General features: G+C 42.3%; 1 protein-coding gene across 1 annotated transcript in view; it reads right to left on the bottom strand.

The window, feature by feature from the left end:
• The window catches only part of DYNC1I1 (dynein cytoplasmic 1 intermediate chain 1), a 314,400-nt gene extending 298,913 nt beyond the window's left edge, over positions 1 to 15,487 (bottom strand). Inside the window, exon 1 of the mRNA XM_040472606.1 lies at positions 15,267 to 15,487. The gene's annotated coding sequence lies outside the window, so the exon portion shown is untranslated. The remainder of the gene's footprint in view (positions 1 to 15,266) is intronic.
• Positions 15,488 to 20,862: the final 5,375 nt, after the last annotated feature.

The following is a 20,862-nucleotide window of genomic DNA, read 5'->3' on the forward strand; positions in this document are numbered from 1 at the left end:
CCAAAGTCTTACAACACTCTCCATGGCCCGACACAAACCAGCCTCATTACCTTTCAGATCTCATTTCCAGAGAGGTTGTTGCTATTCCTCAAATACATCAGGTACACTCCCACCTCAGGGACTTCACATTTGCTAGTTCCTCTGCCTGATACTAAAGTCTCTGAACAACTGGCTTCTTCAAAATATAAGTCAAATTTCACCTTCTTGAGGCCTTACTTGATGACCCTCTTCAAAAGAGTAAACTATTCCCCTCATTGCACCTGAAATCTCAAGTCTTTTCTACTGTCTTATTTTTCTTCACTACGTGTATTACCACCTAACATATTCTATACCACAGTTAATTAAGTATCCTTCATTGTTTGTGCCTTCCCCCAGAATTTAAGTTCCAATGAAGGCAGAGATTTTGTCTGTATTGATCACTGATGTATTGCCAATACTTAGAATAGTGACAGGTAGAGAGTTCATAATAAATATTTGTTGAATGAAGGAACAAAATTGGCTTCGAAAATGTGTCTGCTTGAGCTCCTTCCTCTCCTCCCAGCCTCATTCTCTGTAAAGTGTCAAAGCTCCATTGGCTTTGAGATTCTCCTAGGTTTGCTCAGCACCCTCCTTCTCAACCCTTTTGCCGTGACCCGGTGACTTTAATTGCCATATGATTGCCACACCTAGAGTCTGCCTCCCTTCCCAGTTCTTTTGAATGTATTACATGATTGGGTCTCTGGACCAAGCATCCAGGATTACCCTTGATACTCTTTGGCTAGTACTGTCCCAACCATGCCCAGCTGAGATCTCTGGTACCAAGGACCTAAGAACCTGAGTTCTCAGATTTCAGATCACTGACCTATAAGCGAGGGCACTGTGATCCTAACATGGGAAGTTATGTTTCTCTTGCCAGTCATTAAGTGGACAATTTATATTTGTTGCCTGATATATAGTCTATACTTGCACTGGGTTGTGTGAATTCGTCACTAGACTGCTCAAGAATTTTGGCTACATAAGAACACTCTAAAATCTAGACCCTCAGAACTAAAATTCAAGACCTGAATCCTGTCTGTGTGTATAGCTGACTGCTGACTGGCCCTGATGGTGGCTCCATCTCTGCAGCTGCAGTGCGACAGCTAACTTGCAGGTAAGAGTGTTGATGCCCAAGAGTGTCGCCTGCTCGTCGTGTTCTTAGCACAGGAGCATGAACCTACATGCATATGCACATACAGCCACCTGACCCCAAAACCCTTGGCAAATCAGAGCACGTTTTCTCCCCACCTGTCTGGTCCCTGCACAATGACCCTCTATAGGAAAAAGCGGAGGGTGGAAGGGAAGAATGGGATGGTTTACCTGATGGAAGGAGATGTGAGAATACTTTGGTTATCTGGGCAAGGTTCCCCAGAGACAGAAGCACACTAATCAACAAAATGTTCTAATTTACTGGGGCACCTAGGTGGCTCAGTCAGTTAAGCGTCCAATTTTGGCTCAGGTCCTGATCTCGCAGTTTGAGTTCGAGCCCCGCATCTGGCTCTGTGCTGACAGCTCAGAGCCTGGAGCCTGCTTCAGATTCTGTGACTCCCTCTCTCTGCCCCTCTCCTGCTCTCTCTCTCTCTCTCTCTCTCAAAAATAAACATTAAAAAAAAATTTTTTTTAAATGTTCTAATTTACTAAGAGCAAGGAAGTCCAAGTAGCTGGCTCCTGGATGCTAAATGTATCTTTATGTTAATGCAATTTAATGAATACTCACTGAGCCCCAGTGAAGCAAAGCACCATCCTGGATGCTGTCAGGCTTACACAAATGATTGACTTACATTTATCGCAAAAAGCTTATTACACGTGAAGGGGAACAGAACATCTCACCCCAAAATATGTCTTTTTGGCATAAGGATTATATGAAGCGCGTTACTTTTAAGAAGCAGCAGATACAGAAGAAGCTCTAAAAACCTAGTAGAAATTATCCTTTTGTAAGAGACACTTCAATTTATAAGGAAAGTTTGCATTTGTGAGGGTTCTCCCTCTCTGCAGGAAGAAGAGGATGATTCAGTCTCTAGGAACTATTATCAATGAAGAAAGCATGGACTTAAATCTGTAAAACACCCTTATTTTTGGTGACCTCCCATACCTGACTCCCCACCCTCAACATCTTTTGCCTTTAACTGTAAATGGTACTTAAGGTGGTGGCTTAATCCATTTTGGAGAGTTACTCAGTTTTCCAGGGTCTCTCCCATATATACAGGAGGTATACAAGTTATTACAATTGTTTTGTTTTCCTCCTGTTAATCTGTCTTTTATTAGCAGCAGAGGAGGGAGGGGGTGGGGGGAAGGTTCTCAGCCAAGAAGAACCTAGAAGGGTAGAAAGAAAATTATGTTTCTTTCCCCACATATTGTAGGATCTGAAAAGGGCAGTTCCACTGCTAGGGACAGTGGGCTAAGTGCGTGATAAAGGTTTAAAGCACAAGGAGGGCATGTAGGAAGTAGAGCAGAGTGAGTGAAGGAGGGGCCATGAGAACCAGACAGGGAAACATGGGTAGGATGCGAACTGGGGAAGCATTTCCAGAGGAAGGAGATGAGCATGAGAAAAATGACAGCCACAGGAGGTAGCAGTCTGTGCTTCGGGGAATGGCAAACAGTTTCATTCAACTATAGGCTAAGGTCAAATGGGTTCAAGGTGGCAGGGGTGCAATGAGGGACAAGCAGGAAAGGTTTGTGCTGGGTGTTACATTCTCAGGTGATAACTGAGATCAATTCTTTCTGCTCTTTGGTCCTGCCTCCCTTCAGAATCAAGTTATCTATTTTAAAACCTGCAAGGGTCTTGGAAAAAAATCAAACATTTCCATGTGAAGCCAATCCAATCTATTCAAATGTGTTAAGCAATGCAAACAACTAGAATTAACACTTCCCTTCCATATCACACCTTTACTGTATATGATGAAAAAGTGAGAAATCAAGTGCTCAAAATAGATACTTTAGCATTTGTGATAAGCTCTTTGCATAGATAAGCATTAGGGTGGGGACTCTACCCCGCCCCCAACCCCAGTAGGCTCCTAGTTTGCTTTTCTTCTTGCTGTAAAAAGAAAATGGTAGTTGGGGATTTCTGTCATATGCCTTTGAAATGATATATTTTCTAGCCTCTGCTGCTAGCAGGGTAGAGCCAATCCTGAATATTATCAGGGCACATTAAGAGATTACTCAATGAACAAATACATGAACAAATGAAAGAGTGAGCCCTCAACTGCAAGATCATGTGGCCACTTTGGAATGAAGCTAGATGCAAACATTTTGTGTTTGTTTTTAATGGTTGTCATAAGCTGTTAAATTTCCTTCCACCAGCCCTGACACTGCTATGGCATTCCCAGTGTCTGGCAGGAGTTTAAGGAATGTTTAACTGAATGAAAGAATGAATGATTGAATGTTACAACTTGAACAATTCCATGGGGAAGAAAGTAGACACGGATTGTCACATTTATTTTTCCAGTTTGGCATCTGCCCTCTTATTTATGCTGCCCCAAGTGAATGGCAAAACCTGGCCAGAGATAAGAGTGATGCAAAGCTCTCTCTAGTACATAAAATCACAGGTTCTTAAATCCAGAGAAAAAATAACATGGAGATTACTAAATCCAGGTCTGGCCTCTCATTGGTAGAATAATCCCTTCACAGAAAATCCTCACTTCCTGGTGACATGCTTGAACTCTCACTACCATAAAGGTAGCCCAGTCTTTTTTTCTTTTCTTTTTTTTTTTTTTTTTTAACTTGAGTCAATCAAAGGTTCTGCATTATATTGATATGAACTTTCCTTTTCCCTGGAAGTTTGGGCTAGAGAGGTGTCCCTCATACTTACTTGCCAAAAATAGAGTCCTCATGCCCACACTTTCACCTGCTTCCAACCCACAGGCTTTCTGCAGCATCCAGTCAAGTTCATTCACACTGTACTCAAGGAGTGGTGGGGGAAGGGAAGATAAAAAAAAAACCCACAGAGGAGAGAAAAGGTGTACATCTGCCAAGATGAGCCACACAGCCTCCTCTCCATCACAACCAGCCTCTAGCTCTTTAAACCTTTACCTGTGGTATGAGTCTTGAGCTCCTGCACCTTTTAATTTTCTGGACACACAGAATGCTTGCATGATTTAGCCACAATGGATTTGTATCACAGTAGATTTTAATTTCACATTGCTTTGAAATGCTGGGGATAGAAGGAGGCTAGGAAATGTGTCCTCAGCAGACCTGAATTCCAAGATAAGAATGGAAGCCAACTTGATACTCTAAATAACAGTCTCTAGACTAAGGTTGCCTCACAAGCCAGGGAAAATGCAGGCTGACCCTTATGTTGTACTCACCCAGAACCCAGCACTGCTCTGTTGGGCATAGACAAAAATGTTCAATAGGATCCTGATTCAGAAGGCAAGGCTTCCAGAATCCTAAGTATTACCAAGCCCGCATTCATTTGGGGCCCAGAGACCTAACGGATGACACATTCAGGAAGTCAAATGTTTGTACTGAACACATTAAAATGATCCAGGGGAAAAAAAAATTAAATCATATAAGAAATGGAAAATTAAGTAGGATTTATTCTTTCAGACTCACCACAATATTAGGAAGTGGCTCTATTATTATCACTCCTGTTTAATAGATGGAGAAAATGAGACACAGGGAAGCCAAATAACTTGTCAAGGTCACACAGATAGTAATGGGCAATGCGGAGATTTGAACTCCAGCTGCAGAGGCCAGGATCTCATACTGCCTCTTGACCACTGTTGTGATTTGTTTTGGGATCAGATCAGATCAGACCCAAGAACAAAAAATAAAGATAAAGATAAAATATTAATGATTTTGCCTAGTTGACATTGGTGTCTGGTGAGCTTGAAAATTCAAAGAAGTGATTATTCAAAGAAGTGATTAGTTATTAATCACTTCCTTTCTTTGAACTTTGTTATTCCTCTATTAGGTATTTACCATGTTTTATCTCATGTGAGGTATGTGGTAACACACAGCCACATGTTATATATATTAAACTTTTCTATTTTTCCCTGATTAGACATCAGTCCCATAGTCCCTAAGGTCTATACCTTGTTCATTTTCATGCACCCACAAAGCATTCAGTCGTACTCATTATTCATTATTAGTAAAATCTAGATTTGGAAGCTCACTAATTCCAGGATGCTGTTATTACTCATGAGGCTAAAATCATTCTAATGAATTTCATACTCTATAAGAGCATTCTTTCAGGTACAACTAAAGTTGAATACTGAAACCACCACATGTGGGTTGCATGTCAGAGAGCTTCCTAGGGATGCCTTTAGGAAACTGTGGTTTCCTAAACCACAGGAATAGGCAGAACCCAGGGAAGTTCACTCCTTTAATAGTCATTTAGGTTAATCACAAAAATTCCTGTCCCCCCACTCTGAAACTCTACCTAACAACTCCTTGGTAGCCAGACAGGGCCATCTGATTTGCTTCAGTCAGTGACCATGTATGAGATTGGGGCAATATATACCAAGATAAAGCCTCTCTCAGCATGGGTCTCTGAGTGGGTCTGGTGAACGGGGCCCCTTGTTGGCTCACACCTGACATGTAACATGAGCAAGAAAAATCTTCTGTTGGGTTACTCTGCTGATGCTTGGTGGTTGTTTGTTACTGCATTGTGATGCAACCTAACCCGATAAATACACTCCTGTGGCCCAAATCCACTCCAATGATCCAGCATTCTCATTGCTCTCCACCTTTGGATTTAGTGTTGGTAACTGCAAGTACCCCCTTTTTATCATCCCCACCTGCACTTCGCTATGGAATGCCCACTGAGAGGGTGTGCCAAGGATTCTCTCCTTGACCAAATGATAGTCAGTCTCCTCCAAGCTCTTTTTTAACTTGGCCTCAATCCCTTGGCATGCTCTCAAGAGTCCCATTTTAGCAAAAGTCCTGCTAAGTCAGTTTAGCCAGAATCCTCCACCCTCAATATCTGATCACCAATATCAAACTGATATCTGATGAAGTTCCTCATCCCCTACCGTCTTCCAAGTGGTGTCTGATCACCTCGCCTGCCTTCAGCAAGAATCCTGTTAGGTTGGCTTATCCTGATTCCACTCCCCTTACCCTGGATGTTTCCTTTTAGTAATTTTCCATCTACTGACCCCCACCCTGACTCCTTGGCTATAAATCCCACTTTTCCTTAGTGTATTCAGAGCTGATCCCAATCTCTCTCCCCTACTGCAAACCTCCAGTGCAGGGGTCTAGACATCTATCAGAATAGTCCCCCTGAAAAAAAGCCTGCCTTACCATTTCTTTAACAAGTGTATGAATAACTTTTTCTTTAACAGGCATAGAGACTAAGAAAGCACTAATTGTCATTATTAACCACACGGTCACCAGAACATGTGTGCTGGTTAAAGCAACTTTCATTCTGAATCTTCCCCCAGAGAATTTAGAAAATACTCTTTCCGTGTGCTGCCCAGATGTACCTGTCCAGGGTTGGGGAAGGCAGAGGTGGTATTGGCAATGTTAAGAGGTGATCCTTCCAATTCCCTGGCTTATCCCCAAAGCAAAGTTCTGCCCATTTTACTCAGGTAAATGGCTCTGCCTGTGCAGAATGTACTAGGGAAAGGGAACATTTGAAGAAAGTATTTTCCTTTTCCCTTACAACTGTTTTGCAACCTGACTTTTCCATCTATTTTAAACTAAAACCTACAACTTGTTGGTCTTTCAATTTTAGCTATTCATACTTTTTAATTTTTAAAACAAGGAGTTCTCAAAGAAAATGGGTATGATTCTCCCCTTCAAAATCTACAGGGATATGGGATTTCATCCTTGTTTGATATGCCAATTACTTTTCAGCAGCATTTGAAAAATATTAAAAAGCTTAAAAGAGGAAGCAAGAAAATCTGTATTGGAAACCCCAAACCATGTCCCTGGGTGGTCCGTATTTGCATTGGGAGATTTAGTTTGGCATTTTAACTTATGTAAATAGATTCTCACTTTCCTCTGAGTCTGAAAGCATTCAAAGAGGGAAGATCACCTTTCCAAATCAGCGGTAACCTATACCCTCTGAGAGTGAACAAAGTCACACTTTTCAAGGAAACAGGCAGAGAAGTTTTTTGTTATTCTTTCTTCCACAAAATGCACACCAATTCCCACAACCCCTTGCTATTTTGATACTGGTGGGGCAGACGGTGAAACGGGAGACGTGCCATCATTTTAAAAGGGGACACTGTCAAAACACACATCCCCCCACAGGGCCTGCTAACTAACTTTCCAGCCACCCAAACCACCAACTACTGAAATTCCACAAGCTGATTCCGAGACACAATCCCATGGTCATCCTCCAAGCATGGGCTCACTGTAACACTCAACAACTAGATAAACTTGTAAAGGCTTCCATATGTGCCTCACAGGATCTAAATTGCTTTTAAAAGGAGTGGACTTCATCCCATTTCAATTACTAAAATCTTCTGCTTGTTAAACAAAGAAATGGGTACTATTTCAGGTCAGAGTAGACCATCTAGCTTGCATTCTAAAAGGGAAATTGATGGTAGGCAAAGTCTATACAGTACTGTGTCACCATTTACTCATTGGGGCTATTTAAAATATACACATTACTCTTGGCTTCACTCTAGACATTAGCATAAAATAGAAATCTGACAAATGAATCAAAATCTCCCTTTCTCCCACGGGAAGGAAACCAAAGACACCAAACCAAAGATCAAAAAATTAGCCCAAGGGGCTCATAAAAGAAACAGAAGACTCAAACCATCCTGCCTGCCATTTCTAGAATGAAAAGTTGTCCCTTTCAAGATCCCTTTCTCACAGCAGAAATGTTCCACATGATCCTAATTCAGGAAGGCAAGGATTCCAGAATTCTAGGCATTACCAAGTCTACATTCAAATTGGGCCCAGACGTGCAATGGAAACTACATTTCAGGAAGTGACTGTTTTTACTAAACACATTAAAGTGATCCAAGGGGAAAGAATTAAATCTTATAATAAAAAGAAAATTAAGTGGGATTTATTCTGGCTAGTATTTCAGATCAACAAAGCTTGTTGAGCCTCCACCATGTGTAAGACCCTCAGCTGAAAGATACAAGGGTATCTCAGGGAGCCTGGAGTGTAGTGGAGGAAAGAGGCATGCATATAAGTAGTACAATTCAATATAAAAAAAAATTTTTTAAAGCATACCTTTGGTTCAAAGGAAGGCAAGATCACACATATCCCTGAGAAGAGAAGGCTAGAGAATGATATAATTGCTGCTGGATAATAAGAAGCATCTTCCACACACTGAGTGTGTAACATGTATTGAACCCTGTTTTCTCATTATCTGTAATCCTTATAATAACTTTGCAAGCCAGGTATCATTATCCTCATTTCACAGATGAAGAAACTGAGGCTCACATAGCTTAAGTGAGATATCTGGCTTCTTCTTTCTTTTGTCTTATGCTGTCTTTTAGATGTTGTACTCTTATGTTGTAAAAGACCAAACAAGGAAATGGACTTAAATTACAACAGGAAATATTCAATAGAAAAACAGAGTGTCTATTGACATTTTGAGCAGGATAATACTTTGTCACAGGAGTTGTCCTGTGCATTGTAGGATATTCAGCGGCAGCCCTGACCACCACCTATTAGATGCCTGTAGCCACTCTCCCCAGTTTTGATAACCAGAATTGCCTCTAGACATTGCCAAATGTCCCTAGGGTGGACAATCACCCCTGACTGAGAAACACTGATCTAAAACACACTAGAATAAGTCAATTTCTTCTGTAAATCACTACATAGGGGAAAGACAGCCGCAGGGCAGGAGATGGGACCCTTGACTTTGCAGGTCCTTCCAGCCCTGCCCATTTTGAGTCTGAGCCACACAGACAGAAGGCCACGGACCTAACTCCTGGCCACTGCCTACAATGACCTATAACATACAACACCTGTGCTAAATAAATGCATGCTCTGATAATTGGCATTGTGTGTCCCTGGTGCCCATCAAGGGTTTCTAAGGACTGTGCAAGCACGAGAAGAACTAATGACATTTTAGTTTCCAGATCTGAAGATTCTGTCTTTAATCTTTCCAGAAACTGACCTATCAGAGAACATGCCTGTGATTTAGAATCATTCAGGGCTTCCTTTCCCACCTCCATTTTTGCAAAAGCCTTTCTTCCCCATTACCAGAGGGGAAAAAAAAAACCGTGACACTTGAAGCCCCAAATCTGATTGTGATGCTTGACCACAAGGTATAAAAATACCCTTTTGTTGAGGAGCTTCTTCAGGTATTTTTTTATAGAGAGATTGAGATAGTATTTAGATTGTAATTGAATTCAAAGAATTACATCATTTTATTTTTAAGTATCCAAGTTTACAATATTCTGGAAATCACATTCATTGTGATTCTTCAAGTTTACAATGAAAACAGTTAGATGCCAACTTAAAATGTGTAGCATAAGAGAGCAGCAGAATTTTTAAAAATTCTTTAGAGGTTATAGAAGAAAAAAAAATTGAAGCATAATAAAGCACACTGGTATTGGTTCCCAGGCAGATCTGTTGATCAAGTGCAATCATCCTGTGTAGTGCCAGAGACTTATTACTTTATTATAAAGAATGCCCTTGACTCCAACATAAATTTCTGCTTTGTGTGTTTGCCACACTGATGGCATTAGCTGGTTTGTGCCCCAAAAATGAAAACAATGGGTCATTCTTTAAGAGTATAGTAAAAATATGGGTGAGGATAGAAATGTTAGGGATTCAGTAATATTTTGGAAATAAAACTGCTGCTTGTGAGGATCTCAGGATTGATAAGAACCAAAAACTAAAGGGTATGTAGGTTGTCTGGTAAGCAGAGGTGCTCCCAAGATTTAGTACCAAGTTAATGTTCCGGATCATGACACAGTCACTATATCAGCTAAGCCCCAGAACACTGAGCAGCTTCGAATTCAGCTTTGAAATAAATTAATCTTTGCAATGAACACAGTCTTGGTTTATATCCACTCCTGCAAAGTCAACTTTCTGGACTGTCCTCGTTGTAAACCGCTATGCATTTTGTGTTCAGCCTGATACCTAGTGACACTTGAGAATTAAATGTAGGGGCTTTAACACACCTCAAGGGAAAGCAGGACTTGCTTATTCTCCAGTACACTGAGAGACGTCTAATTTTCTTGTTCTCTTTTGATAATACATTTAGGCTTTTCCCATCAGCACGTGGGGGACTCTCTGTCTTGAAGGACTCTCTGTCTTGCCACAATGAAAAGCTACACTAAACGGTATTTTTTGGCATCCCACATAGAAAAACAATGACATACGATGGGAACAGAATAAACAAACTTTGGAATCTGGCCAACCTGCATTTGAAATCCAGCTTTCCCACAAACTGGTTTCAGGTGGCCTTGACAAAGTGGCTTCATGTTTCCAAGCATCAGATTCTTTGTTTGTCAAATGAAGATAAGAATGTCAGCCTTACAGGGCTGTTAGAATGATTTGATGAACCTAAACATGAACAGGGTAAGTACCTAATGGATGGCAAGCAACTCTAAGGCTTCCTGCCATTCTTGAAGATCTCACTTGGTTGCAGCGTGCATTAGTGTAAGTTGGTACCACCCCACCCCCCACCCCCTGCCTTCAAAATGCCTTGGTAGCAAAATGCCAACAATGCTCTGGTAGCTACAAACATTTTTTTCTTGGTTGGTGCTCATAGGATAGTTTTGCCTTGTTTTCTACACATTTCAGCACAGTGGCCTCAGCTTCTAGCCCCTCTTCTAAACTGTGCCTGTGAACCAGTGGTTCTTAATCTCTTTTTGGTCACAAATCCCACACCCTGCCCCTTGCCACCAGAAAGTTGCATTTCTATACATATGCATTAAATTTTGCATCAGTATTATCGGGTTCGGTGACCACCAGAACACCATCATGTGCCTGCTCTCCACAATGCCTAGGACTCCTATTTAAGAAGCCTCCTCTGAACAAAGAATCAGGAGATGCCTTATGAACATGTGGGCTCCTCAGGGTTTGCACCCGGACAGTAGTGTCTATGTTCCAATGCAAGCTTCACTCTGACATTCTGGTGCCAGGCTTTCTGTAGAGAGGAAGCAAAGAAAATCAGCCCAGGATATCTATGAAAAGTTCTTAATCAAGAGGAATATTTTTTATACGGATCTGGGCAAAAGTTTATAAATTTCAAAGAAATAAAATGAGAGTCAGATTAACTTAATTCTCAAAAGAAGTGAACCCTAAAAGTTCATTGTCCTAGCAAAGTTCCCCAAAGAACGCATTTTCTCACATTTTATAGGGGGTGTAGAAGTCACAACATTTTCTAGTAAAAGGGATCCCTGATCAAGTAAATGACTATTTACATGGCACTTGGGATCCACAAAGTATCACGGGTAATTACCTAATTTCATTAAGGAGAGAGAACCAAATTGGTACTCGATTTCAGAAGAGCTATAGTGCTACATTGAGTTTGCCATATCATCCATAGTTATCAATCTGCTGACAAAAAGTATGGCCACCATTGAGGCTTAAAGGACATGACAATGGTCCATAGGGATGTTAGGTAGCAAACCTGAAAGAGACAGACAAGTTCAGCTTTTTCTTGTTTCTGATAGGGGATGCTAGCAAAACTGGGTGAGCTCTGGTTTGGGAGTCAAACAGACCTGATTTGAAACCTGCATCTGCTATTGATTATCTATAACCTTGAATATGTCACTGAACTCAGTCACATCATCTATAAAATATGGTCAATAACATCTATTTCATAGGATTCATACAAGGATTAAAACGAAATAACATGAGAAAAGAGCTTGGTATTCAGTATATGAAAATTAACCAATATAATTGTTCTGTAGTATGAAAGAGTAGATTCAGACTGCCTAGGGTTCAAATCCTGCCTCTATAATTTATCAGTTGAGCAATTTTCAAAAAAGTTAGTTGGCATCTTTGTATCTTTGTTTCCTCATCTGTAAAATAGGATTACAAATAATATATAACTCATAAGATATTTGTGGATTAAATAAATTAATGCATGGAGAAGTAACGTAAAATCCAATGCCCGGGCCAAGTGCTCAACGCATTTTAGCAAATGTTTCGGTAAGGTAATACATTTAGGAAACTGCTCAGTGTATTATTAACCTTTGCTTTACTTGGCAGAGCAAAATGTAAGGCAAACAAAATGATGAAGGATATACTTAACTTTGCAAAAGACCTTTTCTTCTGAAGCTAGGTTAAGTCATAGAAAGAAACAGGTGATGGAAAGAATCAGTAGCCCATTTAGGTAAATCACTTTGGATGAAGCCTATGCACAGTCTGTGTTGAGAGACATGGTTTGAAGACTTGGTATGTATTTTACAAGACCAGACAGAGAAGTACCCAAGATGAATCCCCAAAAATTACCTGACTCAGTGCTGGAGTCAAGGAAAAGGCTTATTGGGGCACCAGTCCATTGAGTGTCCAGCTCTTTTCAAAAAAAATTTTTTTTAATGTTTTTATTTATTTTTGAAGGAGAGAGAGACCGAGCGTGAGCAGGGGAGGAGCAGAGAGAGAGGGAGACATAGAATTTGAAGCAGGCTCCAGGCTCCAAGCTGTCAGCCCGGAGCCCGACGTGGGGCTCGAACTCACGAACTGGGAGATCATGACCTGAGCCGAAGTCAGACGCTTAGCCGACTGAGCCACCCAGGCGCCCCTTCAAAATTTTTTTTAAACATTTATTCATTTTTAGGCAACAGAGAGTCACAGAGCATAAGTGCGGGAGGGGCAGAGAAAGGGGCAGAGGCAGAATCTGAAGCAGGCTCCAAGCTCTGAGCCATCAGCACAGACCCCAATGCGAGGCTTGAACCCACGAACCTCAAGATCATGACCTGAGCCAAAGTCGGACACTTAACAGACTGAGCCACCCAGGCACCCCGAGTGTCCAACTCTTGATTTCGGTGCAGGTCATGATCCCAGGGTAGTGGGACTGAGCCCCTCATGGGGCTTGTGCTGAGTGTGGAACCTGCTTAAGATTCTCTCTCTTTCTCTCTCTCTCTCTCTGCCCCTCCCCCATGTGCGCTCACACCTTCTCACTCTCTCTAAACTAAAATTAAAAAAAAACAACAAAAAACAGGAAAGGTTTATTTATTAAATGTAGACTTGGGAAGAAATGTTTGGGGAAGTAGAAGGGCTGGTAAGAAAGTTGACAGAGCCCTCTCAGACATAAAGCATGATGACACAAATGCTGGTTGACTTCCTCTTAAATTTTGTTTATTTTTGTGAGAGAGAGAAAGAGACAGAGAAAGAGAAAGAGAGTGCATGCACACACACACACACACACACACACACACACACACACATGCACACACACAAGTGGGGGAGGGTCAGAGAGAGAGGGAGACAGAGGATCCAAAGTGGGCTATGTGCTGACAGCAGACAGCCCAATGTGGAGCTCGAACTCACAAACCATGAAATCACGAACTGAGCCTAAGTCCAGAGGGTAAGGAACTGAGCCACCCAGGTGCCCCTGACTTCTTCTTATAATCTCAGAAGTTTGTCAGAAACTAGGCACCAGGGACCACCACTGTAAGAATTGCCTCACTTTCTTGTGGGTTAAATTTTTTCTCTGTCCATATCCCTAATAGTGATTATACCTGATGATGTAGATCTCAAACACCAAAGAGCTTCAGGACATGTTTCAGTAGAAGAGGAAAGGCTGGGGGTGTGGAGGGGCTGAGCCATCCCTCTGCAGTTGGGCACTGTGTGCCTGCATCCTTCAGGTCCAAGTGGAGAGGAAGCAGGTGCATCAGTGCCTGAGGCCCAAGACAAGGACAAAAAAGAGAGACATAGGGGATGTGCTGGGCCAAAAACTGGGGCCAGACTGGACAGGCTGTAAAGCCTCTACTGGGCACCAAAATATATTGTCCTAATGTCCTAATGATGATGCTGCAAGATCTTACAGAAAAATGGCTCTTGGAGCACTGAATCCTCAGAACTTAAAAAACATTGGCAGGTTGGTTCCCGTGAAGAGAACATTTTGATGACTGAGTATATTTTTATTGAGAAACATGGTCAAAAGAGCAGAGTTTAAGGCCTTTGTTTCTCACACAAAGAACTTCTGGACAAAATTTGGCATTTTAAATCATCAGAGGAAGTATTAATCACATTCCCACCGGCACCCTCAGGATGCAACTTGCACTGAAGTCTCCATTCCGAATTTCCTAACGTTGTCTCTCAATATAATTTTCACAGTGAAAATATGTTCATAGACCATCACCCATAGCTGTGCTAATATTAGCCATACGCTGTCTTCTGCAGTTACCCATGCCTTACTGTCAGCTATGCTTTCTGCTAATCTGGAATATTTGGGAGCAATTTTTCACAACCCTGAACTAGAATAAGTCTACAGTGCACACTTGAAAGGCATTCCAGGCAAGAAAATGGCTGGCCATTTGTTCTTGCCCCTTACCTAGATGAGGTAGAGGCCAGAATAGACTATATTCCATCCTCTGCATTTTTGCGGAGTCTCCGATTTCCAAAGTAATTTCCTGTCCTGATCCTGGGTTTCCACTTAACCTTATTAACCAAGACACAAGTCATGAGACTCTCGCACACTCAGTTCCCATCAGCGCTGCTAGGATCACTGCCCTAATGATGACGACGCACAGATTTATAAGGCCACAGCGATTCCAGAGTGGGGGTAGGAGAGCCACGCGGCTAGGAAGGTGTTTACGAAAACACATCCCCCAACCACACTTTTTTGCAGCAGTGAGAGAAACTGGCATCTTCTTGCGTGAGTGTTTAATTAATGCCCTGCTGGAAGTACATTCGCTCCCTCCGACTTGGCGGGTAGCAACAGCATCTAAGAGCTCTGCAGACAGCTGAAAATGTAATCAAACAGCATCCTTTCCCTTCCCTCTGCAGCTTCCCCTCCCCCAGGGGCCGTCAGCTGGTGGCCCACAGGGGTGCGGATCTCACCGCCGCTAGCCTTCTGCCGCCCAGGACCGGACCGAGGCGGGGCACACTGGGACGCCCCTCCCAGCCCGCGAGGTGGGCGACAAGGTGATGACACCACGACCCCTCCTCCTCTGCCCCCGCCTCTGGGCTCTACCGGGGGAAACTGCAGCAAGGGGGTGTCGCTGGAGGCGGGGGGGGGGGGGGGGCTCTGGCCGCCTTAGGGCGCCGCGTGAGAACGCAGGAGCCTGGGGAGGGGGCCGAGGCAGGGGTCCGGCTGCGGCTGCGGCGGCCCAACTACTGCCCGGCTACCCGCGCAGACGACCCTGGGGCTGGGAGGGTCGACGGGCGACGCGGCGGCGGCGGCCGGGAGAGCGCGACACCCCCCTCCTGTTTACCTGGACGCGCTCGGCGGCGGCGGCGGCGGCACTGGGCTCCCCGAGCGAGCGCGGCAGCGGCCCCCGGGGGGCGGCGGGGTCGAGGCTCGAGCGGCTCCAGAGGGCGGCGGGCCCGGCGCGCGCAGGATGTGCTGTCTCACGCTGCGCCGGCCGCTCGGCTCGCGCTCCTCGGGGACCCAGCACTTCCTCTCTCTCCGCGAGCCTGACACTGACAGCTCCCTCGGAGCACCCAGTCTGCGGGGCTCGCCCCGCCCCCGCCCACGCCCTCCACGCCCCGCGCCCCTCCCGCGGGAGGGCCCTCCGCTCGCAGCCTTCGCACCGGTCTCGCAAGGGAGGGGTGGCGCCGGCCCAGCGGCGGGTGGCAAACCGGGGGCCTGGGGAGGTCAACCCGTCTATCTGTACAATCGGCAGGACTCACCTAAGTTGCTGCAAACAGAGGAGCTTCGGTGTTTTGGGAGCTGTTGCTGACATGCCAACATTGAACAACTTTCACTCCCAGACAACTACTTTAAGGTCATTTAAGTAGAAATAGAGAAAGCTCAGCTCCATCTGCTACACACAAAGACATAGGTCTGATTTATCCCTATTTTTTTCCCAGAAGAAAAAAAATGTATATATAGCTCGCCTCCACAACGTTGCTTCTTGGATTCCTAGCTGTTAAAAATCTGGGTAACCATTCTTGAACTCCCTCAAAGCTTACTGTAACAGCTAAGTGGTAAACCCAGAAATGGAGTTTGGGCTTCTAATCAGTGCAGATTTGGCACCATTTTATAGCTAAGTTTTTCGTTGTGCTTCTTGAATATCTGTGAGGTCACTGTCCACATTAACATGGAAGTAACTGAAGGACAAAGACTGTGTCTTCTTCACTGTTGTATTCCCAACACCTACAACAGTGTTTGATGCATAATAAATGCTGAGTAACTGTTTATGAATTTATTTAATCAAGTGCTACAGTAATTTCAGAATAAATAAATATAGAGGTAAATATGATATTATACCTACTTATGAAATGGCCATCCTTTTTGCCAATTTTGCCTTCCTGGCAAATTATTGTGACCGTAAGTCTGGCTAAAAAATAGACAAGTGGAATGTCTTTTGAAAGAAGGTATTCAAGATATTGCAGAGAAAAAAACTTATGAAACAAACACTTGCCATTGCCATGTATTGGATACTTAATAGAAATCAAACTCTACGTACATTTTTCTTTTAAGTTTTTTATTAGCACTGTGTAGTAGATAAAATGCCATCCCCATAGTTAAAGGACTGAATCTCAAAGAAGTTAACTACTTTGCCCAAGTTCCCCAGCTACAGAGTGATGTAGCTGAGATTGGAACCCCTGTTCACCTGACTTCACTGCTTGTACATTACCAACTGGTATTACTGTCTCTCCAATATGGGGGTTATTGTATGCCCACTACCTGCCAAAGCTAGGAATTTCAGGTGGTCCAAAAATGAGGAGAATATAAGCCCTTTTTACAAAGAAGTTAAAATCCAGTTGAAGGTAGAAGGAAGGGTAAACATATAACTAAAGGCAAACAGGGGCATCTGGGTGGCTCAGTTGGTTGAGCGACCGCATCTTGGTTTTGGCTCAAGTCATGATCTCATGGCTTGTGAGACTGAGTTCTGTGGTGGGCTCTGTGCTGACAGCAGGGAGCCTGCTTGGGATTTTATCTCCCTCTCTCTCTGCCCCTACCGTCCTCATGTGCTCACACTCTCTCTCTTTCAACATAAATAAACTTTTTTTACAGGCGAACAATAAGGAAATGGCCAAAGCAATACAATATGTTAAAAGAACTCCAACAAGAGCTCATCTGGTTGGAGTGGGGAAGGTCATAGGAGAAAATTAGAATTGTGAATATGGATAATATCTGAAACAGATAGATAGGGGTTTAAGAGTAGAAATGAAGAGGGAAGAACATTTCCAGGCATAAACAAAGCTCTAGAAAAGAGAAACCACATGTACCCAGCAAATGCTGAGTGGTCCAGCTTTTTGAAGTATGGCAGACTCATGGGGGAGCAGATTGAGACTTAGGGAAGGCTGAAAAGAAGATAGTGGAATACCACCATTACAGATATTTGAGCAGGAAATGACATTTGGAAAGGGTCATCCAGGAGCTTCTATGGATAAAGGACTGAAACAAGTAAAGACTAATTTCAAAGTTCATTTTAAGAACCTAGGTCAGGATTAGGAAGGCCTGAATTTGTCAAGTTGTGTTTATCATAATGGCTTATGTCCCCAGCACAAATTTTTAAAAAGGCTTATAATTATTTTCATTATCATGTGTACAGGCATAGTATAGATATTGGGTGTAGGACTAGAAATAAATAAGAAATGAATGATGTCTATATTCCAGAGACTCAAAATCTAATGAAAAGATGCAATTGGCTTTAATACCAAACAGACTAATAAAAGTAGAATAAAAAAGGTAGAAAGACATTTGCCATGAGAGATCAGGAAGGGGAAAATGCCTTACAGTAGGGCATCCTCATGATCTGGAGGCATTTGTTGAAGAGGTTCTGGGTGTATGTATACAGTTGGATACGAATCTTGACAGATGGCAATGTGCATTTGAGAACGGGGTTAGATAGCATGCATAGACTTTACCTTAGTTTTATTGATAGATCTTATTTTTTTAGAGTATTCTAAGTTTACAAAAAATTTACTCAGTAGTACAGTGTTCCCCCATACCCCCTACAAGTCATAAACTGCTCATTGCAAATATACCCGTTTCACCTCTTAATCTATTTAATGCTCCAAAGTTTGAAAGAAGAGCCCCAAGAATTAGTTAAATGGTTACTATAAAAAACACGCCGGGCAAATTTCTAACTTACTAGCCTTTAAGAAGTCGCTAAAGAGTCTTGCAGAGAGACAGTGGTGTGGCTAAATTCTCCTACTCTGGAATCAGACTTTCTGAGTGTGAGCTTAAGTCGACTGCTTACTGGTTTTGTATATTTGCACACGTTAGTAGACTCTTCTGAGACTCAACTCTCCTAGAAGTCAAAAGGGGGTAATAATGACACTTGTCACCTGTGATATTTCAATGAATTAATCCATGCGAAGCACTTCGCACAGCCCCTAGCATATAATTAGAAACATTCAATAAATGTTAGCTCTAGTTTGCTATTATTAGTTCAGTCAGCATGAAAAGTCCCAGAGCTTTGTACTCTCTAAACTCAGTGTCCAATCTGTGATATTACCAGACTTCAGGGACTACTGAGACCTTGGAGTCACTACCAGCCTTCAAGAAAGAGAGTCTTCTGTCCTCATGCACCTCATACATCAGTGCCAGATACAGGTGTGGCCCGCAGCTGGCTCCCTTGTCTAACTCACTTGCCTAGAACCCCATTTCACCCAGGTTCCTGCAACATTATTATGTACCAGATTTCTTCCTATCTGCCTGAGAGTCTCCTCTGCAAGTTTTTCTTCAGTCCATTATATCTTGGTTGGAAGAAATAAAACTGAAGATTAACCCCAGTGATCCAAAGGCTCTAACACCACAGAAAAGAAATGTGAGCCATCTGAGTTGGCTTTTAAAATTGAAAGATAACCAAGAGGAAAAAAAAATGCTTGAAAATATTCTCCAGTTAAGACAACATATGTTCTACATAGTGCTCAGAATAAAAACCTGTAAGGAAACTAATTTAAAACCACTGATGAATGTCATATATAGTTTTGTGTAGGATATATATCAAGTGAGACATGTTTTATGTATTTTTTGATTATATGACTAAAGATGGTCAGTTTGTGCCAAACCAAAACAATAATAGATGTTCAGAAAAAAAGGTGCATTATTAGTATTTTAAGATTTACTAGAAATCGAAGAGTGACTTAGGATGAAATCAATGATTGCAATGTATAAAGCAACTCTTGCTTTTTGTCTTCTGGACACTTCATTACAGCATGTTGTCTATGTTTTTATAGATGCAAAAAACCTACAATAAATAAATACACTCACATAAAATTTGCTATCAGTTTTGGAAGAATGAATTCAGAGATATCTGTTATATAGTTTTAGATTTTTTAAATGCTTTTTGAATAACTTCCAAAGACAACTCCACTTATACTATAATTAACTATATTTGGCATGTAATTGTGTTATAATCACCAACCCCCTTCACTTTTGCCTCCTTGTATCTGTCCCTCCCCTTCCCCCTTACATTTCCTTCCATCAGCTTTTCTTTCAAAGATGATGCTAAGCCAAAATGCATATGTTTTAACAATCTGTATAAAATAACACAATTTTTAGTACTAAAGGAATGTATAAATCAGAGATATTAAATTGAGGTCAAGAACCCAGGCCCTGAGTCAAGAATACCTGGGTTAACTAGCTCCTGTGATTCACTAGCTATGTGGTTCTGCACAAATTGCTTAACCCTGTTATGCCTAATATATCTTCGTCTGTAAAATGGTCATCATACTGCCCATCTCTTAAGATTGTAATAAGAATTGGGGCACATGGGTGGCTCAGTCGGTTAAGAGTCCAACTTCAGCTCAGGTCATGATCTCACAGTTTGTGAGTTCCAGCCCCACATCGGGCTCTGTGCTGATGGCTCAGGGAACCTGCTTCAGATTCTGTGTCTCCCTCTCTCTCTGTTCTTTCCCCTACCTCACTCTATCTCTCTCTCACTCAAAAATAACTAAACATTAAAAAAATTTTTTTTAAAGATTGTAATAAGGATTAAATGAGATAATTCTTATAAAAATTGATACAGTGATTGGCAACAAGTAAATTTTAAATGAATATTAAATATTGTTATTATGTGGATATGCACAGCAAAAGGAATGAAAGGTAACAGAAAAATATTACCAAAATGCTGGCTATTTTGGGTGATTCCACTACAGATTTTTTTTTTACATGTTCCAACAAGCCTGTTAGATATGAGGAATATTTCACTAACAGCACTAAGTCACTTGAAAACAATAGAGGTTTATACCATAAGCTTCTTTCTTTTATTTATTTATTTTTTTTACATTTATTTCTTTTTGAGAGATGGAGACAGAGTACAAAGCGGGGGGGGGGGGGGGGGGGGGGCAGAGAGAGAAAGAGACACAGAAACCCAAGCAGGTTCCAGGCTCCAAGCTGTCAGCACAGAGCCCGATGCAGGACTCGAACCCACCCACAAACTGTGAAGTTATGACCTGAGCCGAAGTCAGATGCCCAACCGACTGAGCCACCCAGGCGCCCCTAAACTTCTTCCTTTTAAAACTCCCTAAACGTACACTAAATCTTATTTGGCAACAGTTACAATATACGTTGTAGATATCAGAAACAAGAAGCTAAAGATGGATGAAGCCTTTCACCTCCTTGCTAACAAGGAGTCAGGATAAGGATGGAGTCAGGATCAAAGAAGATGATTGTGCCCTCTCACTTCTTGGATATGTACCAAGTATCATGTTCTTTTCTCCCTGCACACCACTTCCAACACATACCACTTAGGTAGTTATTGTGCTACTCTGGTTCCATTGAGATGTAATGAGCCATGAAGGAATCCCTCCCCAGGGAGCTTATAATGATATGCTACAGTATTCTCTGGAACTAGAAATATACACTACCCCTGTCTATCCTCCAGGGAGGTGCCGTTCACGCTAGTGATG

Source organism: Herpailurus yagouaroundi, unplaced genomic scaffold (genome assembly GCF_014898765.1).
Source record: "Herpailurus yagouaroundi ecotype Mexico unplaced genomic scaffold, PumYag 100, whole genome shotgun sequence".
Lineage (NCBI taxonomy): Eukaryota > Metazoa > Chordata > Mammalia > Carnivora > Felidae > Herpailurus > Herpailurus yagouaroundi.